Source organism: Elephas maximus, chromosome 27, assembly GCF_024166365.1.
Source record: "Elephas maximus indicus isolate mEleMax1 chromosome 27, mEleMax1 primary haplotype, whole genome shotgun sequence".
NCBI lineage: Eukaryota > Metazoa > Chordata > Mammalia > Proboscidea > Elephantidae > Elephas > Elephas maximus.
The window spans coordinates 24087690-24100492 of record NC_064845.1 but is presented as its reverse complement, the minus strand read 5'-3'; positions in this window follow the sequence as shown (position 1 = coordinate 24100492).

Genomic DNA, 12803 nt, shown 5'->3' with positions numbered 1-12803 from the left:
TTCTCCAGTGAATTCATCTGGGCCAGGTCTTTTTTTTGTTGGGAGTTTTTTAAATTGCCTTTTCTATCTCTTTTTTTCTCTTGTTATGTGTCTGTTCAGATTTTCAACCTCAGTTTGTATTAGTATAGGTAGGTAATGTGTTTCTAGTAATTTGTTTATTTCCTGTAGGTTTTCGAATTCATTGGACTGTAGTTTTTCATAGTAATCTGTTATGGCACTTTTTATTTCAGTCGGGTCTGTTGTAATGTCCTCAATTTCATTTCTTATTTGGGTTATTTGCATTCTCTCCTGTTTTTCTTTTGTCAATTTGATCAATGATTAGGTGATTTTGTTGATCCTTTCAAAGAACCAACTTTTGGTTTTGTTGATTCTTTCTGTTGTTTTTCTGTTCTTTACTTCATTTATTTCTACTCTGATCTTTATCATTTCCTTTCTTCTGGTGGTTGTGGGCTTCTTTTGCTGTTCTCTTTCTATTTGTTCAAGTTGTGTAGCTAATGTTTTGATTTTGTCCCTTTCTCCTTTTTTGAAGTGTACATCTATTGCTATAAGTTGACCTCTGAGCACTGCCTTTGCTGTGTCCCAAAGGTTTTGGTATGATATGTGTTCATTCTCCTTTGATTCTAGGAATTTTTTTTATTCCATCTTTGATTTTTTCTATTACCCAGTGCTTTTTAAGTAAGTTATTGTTCAGTTTCCATGTATTTGATTTTTTTTTTCCTTGCTATTTCCTTGCTTTTTTTTTTTCCATCTTATTAATTTCTACTTTTATGCTGTTGTGACCAAAGAAAATGCTTTGTATTATCCCAATGTTTTGGATTTTGTTGACGGTTGCTTTGTGGCCTAAGATGTGGTCTATTCAGGAGAACGTTCCATGTGCCTTGGAAAAGAATGCGTACTTTGCTGCTCTTGGATGGAGTATTCTGTATATGTCTATGAGGTCAAGTTGGTTGATTGTGGCCTTTACATCTTCTGTACCTTTGTTGAGTTTCTAGATGTTCTGTCCTTTACCAAGTGGTGTGTTGAAGTCTCCTACTACTATTGTGGAACTGTTTATCTTTTCAGTGCTGTTAGAGTTTGTTTGAAGTATTTTGGAGCCCTGTTGTTAGGGGCATAGATATTTATTAAGGTTATGTCTTCTTGGTGGATTGTCCCTTTAATCATTATATAATGTTCTTCCTTGTCTTTCATGGTGGATTTTACCTTAAAGTCTATTTTTTCTGAGGTTAGTATTGCTATTCCTGCTCATTTTTGGTTGCTGTTTGGTTGATATATTTTTTCCATCCTTTGATTTTTAATATATTTATGTCTTTGTGTCTAAGGTGTGTCTCTTGTAGATAGCATATTGATGGATCCTGTTTGTTTATCCATTTCGTTACTGTCTGTCTCTTTCTGGGTGCACTTAAGCCATTTATGTTCAGTGTGGTTATTGATAGGTGTAAGTTTATTGCTGTTATTTTGTAGTGCTTTTTATTGCGGTGCTGATGTTTTCTTTGTTCTCACTCTCCTATGCTGAATTCCTTTTGTTTGTGCATTTTTTTTTCCTTTTGTTTTTGTAGATTTTGTGTTTACTGAGATTTTATGTTTTTCTTTTTTATTCTGGTGAGTAGGTTTGTTAACTTTTTTGTGGTTACCTTGAAATTTACCCCTATCTTCCTAAGTTTAAACCAGTCTTTTATTACTTGATGTCTCCTTAACTTCCTTTCCATTTGAAAGTTCTGTACCTACACCATTTATTCCCTTTTTTATTGTTCTGACATTATTGTCATGTACAGATTTACTGCTCTGGTTCTCTATTGTAAATCTTTTAGTTGTGTTATATCCTTGAGGATCATTACCTAGGTTGGTATCTTGTTGGCACTGTCTTGCATCCTAGATTCAGATTGTTGTCTGATGTTGTTGGTTTTCTAACTGAAGGACACCTTTTAATAGTTCTTGTAAGTTTGGTTTGGTTTTTACATATCCCCTTAATTCTGTTTATCTAGAAATGGCCTAATTTTGTCATCATATTTGGGTTAGAGTTTTGCAGGATATATTACTCTTGGTTGACAATTTTTTTCTTTCAAGGTTTTATGTATGTAACCCCTTGTCTTTTTGTCTGCATTGTTTCTGCTGAGTAATCTGAGCTTAGTCTTATTGTCTCCCATTTGTATGTGACTTTTTGTTTTTCTCGAGCTGCACTCAGGATTCTTTCTTTGTCTTTCGTTTTAGTGAATGAGATTATGATATGTCTTGGTGATTTTCTTTTGCGGTCTATCCTATACGGGGTTTGTTGAGCTTCTTGGATGGTCAGCTTTTAATCTTTCATGATATTAAAGAAGTTTTCTTTCAGCAAATCTTCAGCGATTGTCCCTGTGCTTTTCATTTTCTCCCCCTGTTCTGGAATTCTTATCACACACATAATTTTGCTTTCAATTGTATACCACATCATTCTCAGAGTTTCTTCATTTTCTCTGATTTTTTCTCAAACAAAGTAGTATCTAAGGATTTGTCTTCAATTTCACTGATCCAGTCTTCCATTGTTTCATATTTGCTCCTGAAACCTATTGTACTGTCCATTTCTGAAATCTTGTTGGATTTCTAATTTTTGTTTTTGTATGATTTCTAGTTGTTTACTTTGACATTTTGTTACTGTATTATTTTCCTGAATTCCTCCATTGCTTTGTCTGTGTTTTCCCTGATTTTGTCTGTATTTCCTGTGATTTTGTCTTTTTTTTTTTTTCCTTATTTTTGTCTGCATTTTCCTTCATCTCTTGGAGAGCCCTGAATAGTAGAGTTTTGAATTCCCCATTGGGTATTTCCGGTGCCTTTTTTCTTACCAGAAGGTCATCCGGTGTTTTATTTTGGTCACTTTCTGGAGCGCTTCTTCTTCTTCTTCTTTTTTTTTTTTTTAATATGTTTTGATATTGTCTATTATCATCAGGACATTCTGGAATTATTTTCTTCATTTATTGATTATAGATTTGTTTGTTTTGCCCTGATTTTTGTTCTTTTTGTTTACGTCTGGGCAGGTGGGATGAATGTGCTTTGTTGCATGCTTGTCTGTGGGCACAATATTTCTCACCACCTTGTCCAAGTGGACAGAGATGGTTGCTCAGCTATGGTGCAGCAGGGCAGGTTCAGTGGGGTGAGGGATGGATTGTTTGCAGCACTTACTGGGGCCCACGGGGCAGGGCCAGGAGTTGTGCAGTTTGGGGCCTTGTGGTCCACACCTGTGCCCTTCAGGGTGCAGAGCTTGGCATGCAGTGAAGATAGGCAGGAGGAAATTGGGAGGATGTGATGTGTGGAGCTAAGGGGGTAAGAGAAAGAAGATAGAGAAACAGAGCAAAAAAAAAAAAAATGAAGGAAATAAGAAAGAAAAAGTGAATAAAATGGTGATGAGGTAGGATTGGGTGGGAGGGGGCAGGCAGACCTGGCAAGGCTTTGTGCCAGTGGCTCTCTAGCCAAGTGGTGCTGTTAGGCCTGTCAAGAAAGGGCATGGGTGGTGCTCTGGGCTAGGTGGGCAGGAGAAGCGAAAGGAAAGAAGGAAAAGAGAAAGAAGAAGAAGAAGAAAATAAATAAATAAATATGGAGCTGGGGGAGCCAGCCTTTGGGGGTGGAGCAGATTTGGGGTAGTGGTGAGCTATGTAGCACAGCCCATCAGGAAGGGGCAGAGGAAGCGCAGGGCCTAGATGGGAGGGAGAAGGAAAAGGGAGATGGGGAAAAATAAAGGAAAATTTAAAAAATATGGCTCCATGGGAGCAGCAAAGAGGGCCAGAGACTCTCTAGTCAACTGGTACAGCACAGCCCATCAGGTAAGGGGGAGAAGCACACAGGGGTGAGAGAAAGGACAAGTAGGCAAGGAAAGAGAAGAAAAAAAAAAAATGGCTCCAAAGGAGCCTGCTGGTGCTGGTCGCTCTCTAGCTGAGTGGTGTGCCACAGCCCATCAAGAAGGGGTGGAGATGGCACATGCATTAGGTGGGCAGGAGAAAGGAAAGGAAAGGAGAGATAAAAAACAAACAAACAAAAAATTACACTGAGGGAGCCTGCCAGTGGGGTGGCATGAACGGGGGAAGCCCTGTGCAGATGGCTCTCTAGCTGAGTGATGTGGCACAGCCCATTAAGAAGGGGCAGAGACGGCACATGGTGCAAGCTGGGCAGGCAAAATGAAAGGAAGGGAGTGAGAGAGAAAGAAGAAACAAACAAACAAAAAAAGCCAAAAATAAAATTAAAAAAATAACAACAACAGAAATGTTCCAAAGTATCCAGCTGGTGGGGGTGGGGGGGATCCGGGCAGAAGTAAGCTGGTGTCTCTCCAGCTGAGTGACCATGGCCGGTTGGAGAGTAGTGGAGGCCACGTAGAGAGAAGGGTGAGGGGTGGGAAAGTGTGTATCCCTGGTTATCAGATAATTGCCTCTCATTGGGATCTCCGTGAAGTTGACTTCCCATACTCCCTGTCTGCAGTCCTTGGTGACTGAGGCCCAAGATGGCAAATCTGGGCATCAGTGAGCTGGTGTCTCTCTGGCTGAGTGACCATGGCCTGTTGGAAAGTGGCAGAGACCTTGTACAGGGAAGTAGGGTGAAGGATGGTAAAGTGTGTATTCCTGGTTACTGGGTGCTATCTCAGTGTTCCTTGATGGCTGTAGCCCTAGATGACCAATCTGTGCTGTGTTAGCTGGTAGGGGACCTCCCCTCTGTAGCTCTCCTCATTCCCTGTTCTCTGTCAGTTTCTTATTCCATTTGATGCTTGATCGAGTTTTTTTTCCCCTTCATTTGATGGTTAGGGTTTCAGGATTGACATTTGTATCTGTTTTACTTAGTTTTTCGGGTCTTTGCTATAGAGGGATGGTATGGTGCTGTAGAGCACCATGTTGGTTCTGCCTCCTCTTAGGGTTTTTATTTGCAGAAATTGCTATGGCAATTCTTGCCTCCCTGGCTCTCTCCCTCATTTTTGACCTAACATAGACATTTTTTGTCTTAAGATGTATCACTCATTAATGAAAATGGATAGAAGGTGACAAGAATGATTAAACCAAAAAGAAATAAACATCTTAAATATTACAATGTTTTTATAGAATTATTTCTGCTGGATGGTAAAATGAAAAAATTGAGAGTGCATTTGTCTTTCTAAACAGACTTCTCTGAGCCCCTTCTCATGTAACATTAAGTATAATAAATTTTGAGACCCTGCAGAAATGAATATTAAACTCAATAAGGTTTATCCATGTTGTAGCATGTATCAAGACTTCATTTCTCTTTATGGCTGAATAATATTCTGTTGTATGCATGTACCATGTTTTGTTTATCCATTCATGTGTTGATGAACATTTGGGTTGTTTCCACTTCTTGGCTATTGTGAACAGCGCTGCAGTGAACACTGGTGTACAAGTATCTGTTTGTGTCGGTGCTTTCAACTGTCTTGTGAATATACTTAATAGTGGAATTGCTGGGCCATATGGTAACTCTATGATTATGCTGAGTGAAGTAAGTCAGTCACAAAAGGACAAATATTGTATAATCTCGCTAATATGATATACTTAGAATAGGCAAATGCATAGAGATCAGAGTTTAATAGCGGTTACAAAAAAAAAAAAAACTTTTTTTTTTTTTTTTTACCGGAGGTAGGAGGGAGGAGTAAAAGGGGAATCATTGCTTAGGAAGCCTTGAGTTTCTCCTTATGGCAATGGAAAATTTGGCAACATATATTTGTGATGGTTGCACAGTATGACTGATGTAACTGGTATCATTGAACTGTATACGTGAAAAATGTTGATTTGGCAAATATTGCGTTATCTATATTTTTACGACATCAACAAAAAAACCTCAATAAGATACCATTAAGTTTCCTTTAATCATAAAATACCTCAAACATACTAAAAATAGTATAATAGGTAACCATGTAATTACATTCCAATTTTTCTAAGAGTTAACATCTTGCCATATTTTCATCAGATGTTTTGTTTTAATTAATAGTTTCAAGTTACAGATACAACTGAGTCTTTCTCCATCCTATGCCCTTCTTTCCCTAGCAGTAATCTTCTCCTGATGGTGGTGTTTTTCTTTTTAATAATTTTTATGTTTTACCACATATGTTTAATGTAGAGTATCATTTTGATTATTCAAAAAATTTATATAAATGATATCACACTATCCTTTTACAGTTTACTTTTTCACATAATATTATGTTTTCGAGACTTATTTGTGCTGATTCATGTAGATGTAGTTCATACATTCTAGTTGCTTGTATGGGAGTTCATTATAGGACATTACATGGACATTTAGGTTGTTTCTCGTTTTTTGCTGTAACAGTGCTTTGATGAACATCCTGTACGTGTCTCCTTGTGAAAGTTTCTCTAGGATAACAACCTAGAATTGGAAATGCTGGGTTGCAGAGTATGTGCATCCTCGACTTTACTAGATATTGCCAACATGGTCATCAAAGGGTACCATTACGTTCCCACCAACAGCACATGAGCGGTCCCTTTCCCCCACATCCCTGACTGACTTAGTATGATCAAACTTTTAAATTTTTATCAGTCTGTATCTGGGCTGTCTCATCTGCTCCATTGATCTGTTTCTCATTGTGTGCCAAAACCATACTATTATAATGATTATAGCTTTATAAGTCTAGATACCTGGTGAGAGGGATTCCCTTCATTTTTCTTCTTCATAATTCTTTTATCTTATTCTTGGTCCTCTGCCCTGCTATAAGAATTGTAGAATCAACTTGTCGAAATCTATGGGAAGCTCATATAAGACATCGAATGGAATGATAGCGAATTTATAGACGAACTTGAGAAAAATTGACATCTTTGTGCTATTGAGTCTTCCCACCTATGATCATGCTATATCTGTTCAGGTTTACTTTAATTCCTTCAATAAAGTTTATCATTTTCCCTATAGATTTTGTGAGATTTATTCTTCGGTGCCTTAGAGTTTTTGTTGCTGAGATTCCACTTTTTGCTTGTCACATAGGCAAAGAACAGAAAGGTTAATAACATTCTGTGCTGGGAAGTTTATGGGAAAACAGGCACTCTCATATTTTATTAGTGCAAGTGTAAATTAGTACAACCTCTTCGGAGTGCAACTTGCAATAGCTCTAACTTTTTGTTATCATTTGGCCCAGAAATTCCACTTCCAGGAATTACTTGCAAAGATATGTGCATATATGTGAAATTTTGTGTGTATAAAGATATTTTAGGTAGCACTTTTTTTATTATAGTAGCGAAAGATTGGAAACAACTTAAAAGTTGCATTGGTAGAAGACTGGTTAAATCAATTATTGAATAGTTTATCTATTCAATGAAACACTATGCAACCATTAAATAGAATGAGGCAGGTTTATAAATACACGGAACAATGGCCAAGATCATGGTGGACTGTATTTTCCAAAGATAGCTACCACAATATATTCCATTTCACACACCCTTCTTAAAATGTGTTGTTGACATTCTTCTCCTTTGAGTAGTGGGTCTATAATCTCTTCCGTTGAACCAGGATAGATCTTTATGACTACCTCAATTAACAGAGAGTAGCACAAGTAAATCTATGTAAATTTTGAGGCCAGGTCATGAAATACCCACTTCTGCCTTACTTTCTTGGGTGCTTAGTTTTGGAAACTAGCTACCACACTAAGCAGCCCCAAGCCAAATAACCACATGCAAAGGCTACATGTAGGTATTCCAGCTGACAGTATCCTCAGAGGTCTTAGCCAACAGGCAGCATCAACTGCCAGACATGAGAGTAAGCAAGCCTTCCAATAATTCTGCTCCTCAGCTATTGACTCGACCTCAGTCTTTGAGCCACCACAGCTGATATCACGTGGAAGAGAGATGAGCCCTCCCCACCTAGCTCTACACAAACTATAGATCCATGAACAGAAGAAATGGTTGCTGTTTTAGGCCACTAGATTTGGGATGGTTTGTTTTACAGCAATAGATATGTTGTTAAATGGAAAAAAGCAAGGTAAAGAACAGTGTGTGAATTGTGGTAGCTTTAACAAGAATACACATAAATATATGCTTGTAGATACATAGGCTATCTCTGGAAATATATCCAAAAGTAATTTTTTTTTTAAGTGGTTGCTTCTAAAGAAGAGATTTGGGCGACTGGGGGAACGGATAGAAATGAGAATTACTTTCATTCTAAAGAGTGGACATGTACATATATTTGTAACATGTGCATATATTTCCTATTCAAAAGATTAATTTAAAAATAATTTAAAAGGAAATCCAATCCATAATTGTTCTCATCAGAGAACATTAAAGGGAATTTCATTCATAAATGATAATGACACCTTTTATTTTTATAATAGCTTTATTGAGGTATAACTCACTTACCCTGTACTATAAAATTCATCATTTATACTGTATAGTCCAGTGGTTTTCAGTATATTCACAGAGTTGTGCAACCATCATCACAATTTTAGAACATTTTCACACCCTTAAAAGAAATCCCATACCCTTTAGCAGTCACCCCATATTAATTCTATCCCACCCCACTGTGGACAATCGCTGATCTTTCTGTCTCTGTAGATTTGCCTGTTGACGACATGTCATATAACTGGAATCATATGATGTGTGGTCTTCTGTAACTGGCTACTTTCACTTTGTATAATGTTTTCAAGGTTCACTCATGTTGTAGCATGTATTGGTATTTCATTCTTTTTTTTTATTGCTGAGTAATATTCCATTGTGTGGATAAACCATATTTTATTTATCCATTCATCAAATGATGGTCATTGGAGTTGTTTCCACTTTTTTTTTTTTTTTTTGCTATTATGAATAATGATGGCATAAACATTCATATACAAGTTTTTGTGTGGACTTTCTTGAGTGTATACCTATGGGTGGAATTGCTGAGTCATGAGTTTAACCTTTTGGGCAAATACCAGACAGTTTTCCAAAGTGGCTGGATCATTTTACATTCTCATCAGTATTGTATGAGGGTTCTAATTTTTCCACATGCTCACGAACACTTGTTATTTTCTGTGTTTTTGATATAGCCATCCTACCAGGTGTGAAGTGGTATCTCATTGTGGCTTTGATTTGCATTCGCCTAATGACTAATGATGTTGAGCATCTTTTCATGTGCTTTTAGCCATTTGTTTATTTTCTTTGGAGAAATTTATATTGAAATCCTTTCTCCGTTTTTGATTTTTTTGTGTGTGTGATTTTGTTGTTGAGTTGTAAGCATTCTTTATATATTCTAGATACAAGTCCCTTATCAGATACATAACTTGTAAATATTTTCTATACTGCCATGGGTTGCTTGTTCACTTTCTTTTTAAAATTTTTATTGTGCTTTAAGTGAAAGTTTACAAATCAAGTCAGTCTTGCATACAAAAATCTGAATACACCTTGCTGTATACTCCTAACTGCTCTCTCCCTAATGAGACAGCACAATCCTTCCCTCCACTGTCTATTTTTATGTCCATTCGGCCAGCTTCTGGCCCCTCTGCCCTCTCATCTCCCCTCCAGACAGGAAATGTGAACATAGTCTCATGTGTCTACTTGATCCAAGAAGCTCATTCTTCACCAGTATCATTTTCTATCCCATAGTCCAGTCCAATCCCTGTCTGAAGAGTTGGCTTTGGGTATGGTTCCTGTCTTGGGCTAACAGAAGGTCTGGGGACTGTGACCTCCGGGGTCCTTCTAGTCTCAGTCAGACCGTTAAGTCTGGACTTTTTATGAGAATTTGGGGTCTGAATCCCACTGCTCTTCTGCGCCCTCAGGGGTTCTCTGTTGTGTTCCCTGTCAGGGCAGTCATCAGCTGTAGCCGGGCACCATCTAGTATCAGGCTGATGCAGTCTCTGATTTATGTGGTCCTTTCTGTCTCCTGGGCTCATAATTACCTTGTGTCTTTGGTGTTCTTCATTCTCCTTTGCTCCAGGTGGGTTGAGACCAATTGATGCATCTTAGGTGGCTGTTTGCTGGGGTTTAAGACCCAAGAGCCACTCTCCAAAGTGGGATGCAGAATGTTTTCTTGATAGATTTTATTATGCCAATTGACTTAGATGTCCCCTGAAACCATGATCCCCAAACCCCTGGCCCTGCTACGCTGGCCTTCGAAACATTCAGTTTATTCAGGAAATGTGTTTGCTTTTGGTATTCCAGTTGTGCTGACCTCTCTTTTATTGTGTATTGTCTTTCCCTTCACCTAAACTTGTTCTTATCTACTATCTAATTAGTGAAAATCCCTCTCCCTCCCTCCCTCCCCGTTCTAGTAACCATCAAAGAATATTTTCTTCTCTGTTTAAACTATTTCTCCAGATCTTGTAATAGTCCTTTCCCAACTGACTAATTTCACTCAGCATAATGCCTTCCAGATTCCTCCATGTTATGAAATGTTTCACGGATTCATCATTGTTCTTTATCAATGTGTAGTATTCCATTGGGTGAATATACCATAATTTATTTATCCAGTCATCTGTTGATGGGCATCTTGGTTGCTTCCATCTTTTTGCTATTGTAAACAGTGCTGCAATGAACATGGGTGTGCATATGTCTGTTTGTGTAAAGGCTCTTATTTCTCTAGGATATATTCCAAGGAGTGGGATTGCTGGATCGTATGGTAGTTCTATTTCTAGCTTTTTAAGGAAGCTCCCAATAGATTTCCATTTTACATTCCCACCAGCAGTTTTTAAGTGTTCCAGTCTCTCCACAACCTCTCTGACATTTATTATTTTGTGTTTTTTGGATTAATGCAGGCCTTCTTGGAATGAGGTGGAATCTCATTGTACTTTTGATTTGCATGATCGTGAGCATTTCCTCATGTATCTGTTAGCTACCTGAATGTCTTTTTTAATGAAGTGTCTGTTCATATCTTTGCCCATTTTTTAATTGGGTTATTTGTCTGTTTGTAGTTGAGTTTTTGCAGTATCATGTAGATTTTAGAGATCAGGCGCTGATTGGAAATGTCATAGCTAAAAACTTTTTCCCAGTCTGTAGTAGCAGGCAGGCAGTTCAAATCCACCAGGCGCTCCTTGGAAACTCTATGGGGCAGTTCTACTCTATCCTATAGGGTCGCTATGAGTCGGAATCGACTCGACACACTGGGTGGTTAGGTAATCTTTTTAGTCTTTTGGTGAAATCTTTGGATGAGCATAGGTGCCTGATTTTTAGGAGCTCCTAGTTATCTGGTTTCTCTTCTGCATTGTTAGTAATGTTTTGTATACTGTTTATGCCATGTATTAGGGCTCTTAGTAATGTCCCTATTTTTTTCTTCCATGATCTTTATGGTTTCAGATTTTATATTTAGGCCTTTGATCCATTTTGAGTTTGTTTTGGTGCGTGGTGTGTGGTATGGGTTTTGTTTCATTTTTTTGCAGATGGATATCCAGTATTGCCTGCACCATTTGTTAAAAAGACTGCTTTTTCCCCCACCGAACTGACTTCGGGCCTTTGTCAAATATCAACTGCTCATATGTGGATGGATTTATGTCTGGATTCTCAATTCTGTTCCATTGGTCTATGTATCTGTTGTTGTACCAGTACCAGACTGTGGTGGCATAATAGGTTCAAAAATCAGGTAGAGTGAGGCCTCCCACTTTGTTCTTCTTTTTCAGTAATGCTTTATTTAACCAGGGTCTCTTTCCCTTCCATATCAAGTGGGTGATTTGTTTCTCCATCTCATTAAAAAATGTCGTTGGAATTTGGATCAGAATTGCATTTTATCTATAGATTGCTTTTGGTAGAACAGACATTTCTACAATGTTAAGTCTTCCTATCCATGAGCAAGGTATGTTTTTCCACTTATGTAGGTCTCTTTTGGTTTCTTGAAGTAGTGTCTTGTAGTTTTCTTTGTATAGGTCAGATTTATTCTTAAGTATTTTATCTTCTTGGGGGCTACTGTAAATGGTATTGATTTGGTGATTTCCTCTTCAATGTTCTTTTTGTTGGTGTAGAGGAATCCAACTGATTTTTTTATGTTTATCCTGTATCTTGATAATCTGCTGAACTCTTCTATTAGTTTCAGTAGTTTTCTTGAGGATTCCTTAGGGTTTTCTGTGTATAAGATCATGTCATCTGCAAATAGAGATACTTTTACTTCTTCCTTACCAATCTGGATGCCCTTTATTTCTTTATCTAGCCTAATTGCTCTGGCTAGGACCTCCAGTACAAAGTTTAATAAGAGTGATGATAAATTGCACACTTGTCTGGTTCCTGTTCTCAAGAGGAATGCTTTCAGACACTCTCCATTTAGGAAGATGTTGGCTGTTGGCTTTGCATAAATGCCCTTTATTATGTTGAGGAATTTTCCTTCTATTCCTATTTTGCTGAAAATTTTTATCATGAATGGGTGTTGAACTTTGTCAAATGCCTTTTCTGCAACAATTGATAAGATCATGTGGTTCTTGTTTTTTGTTTTATTTATGTGATGGATTACATGAATTGTTTTTCTAATGTTAAACCATCCCTGCATACCCGATATGAATCCCACTTGGTCATGGCGAATTATTTTTTTGATATATTGTTGAATTCTATTGGCTAGAATTTTGTTGAGGATTTTTGCATCTCAGTTCATGAGGGATATAGGTCTGTAATTTTCTTTTTTTGTGAGAGTGCTCTCAAACCTTAGTATGTACTATAAGCACCTGGCCAGCTTGTTAAAGCACAGATTCTTGCACCCCAGCCTCATAGATTCAGCTTCAGTAAGTCTGAGAAGAGCCTAAGAATTTGCATTTCTACTAACAAACTCCAAGTGATGCTAATGGGGCACGTTGGAGGACCACACTCCAAGTAGCAAGGCTCTGTGTTACTGTAGCCAAGATCACTGCTGTCGATGCCCCGTCTATAGCCCCTTGGCACTCACCGATCTGCGGCAGC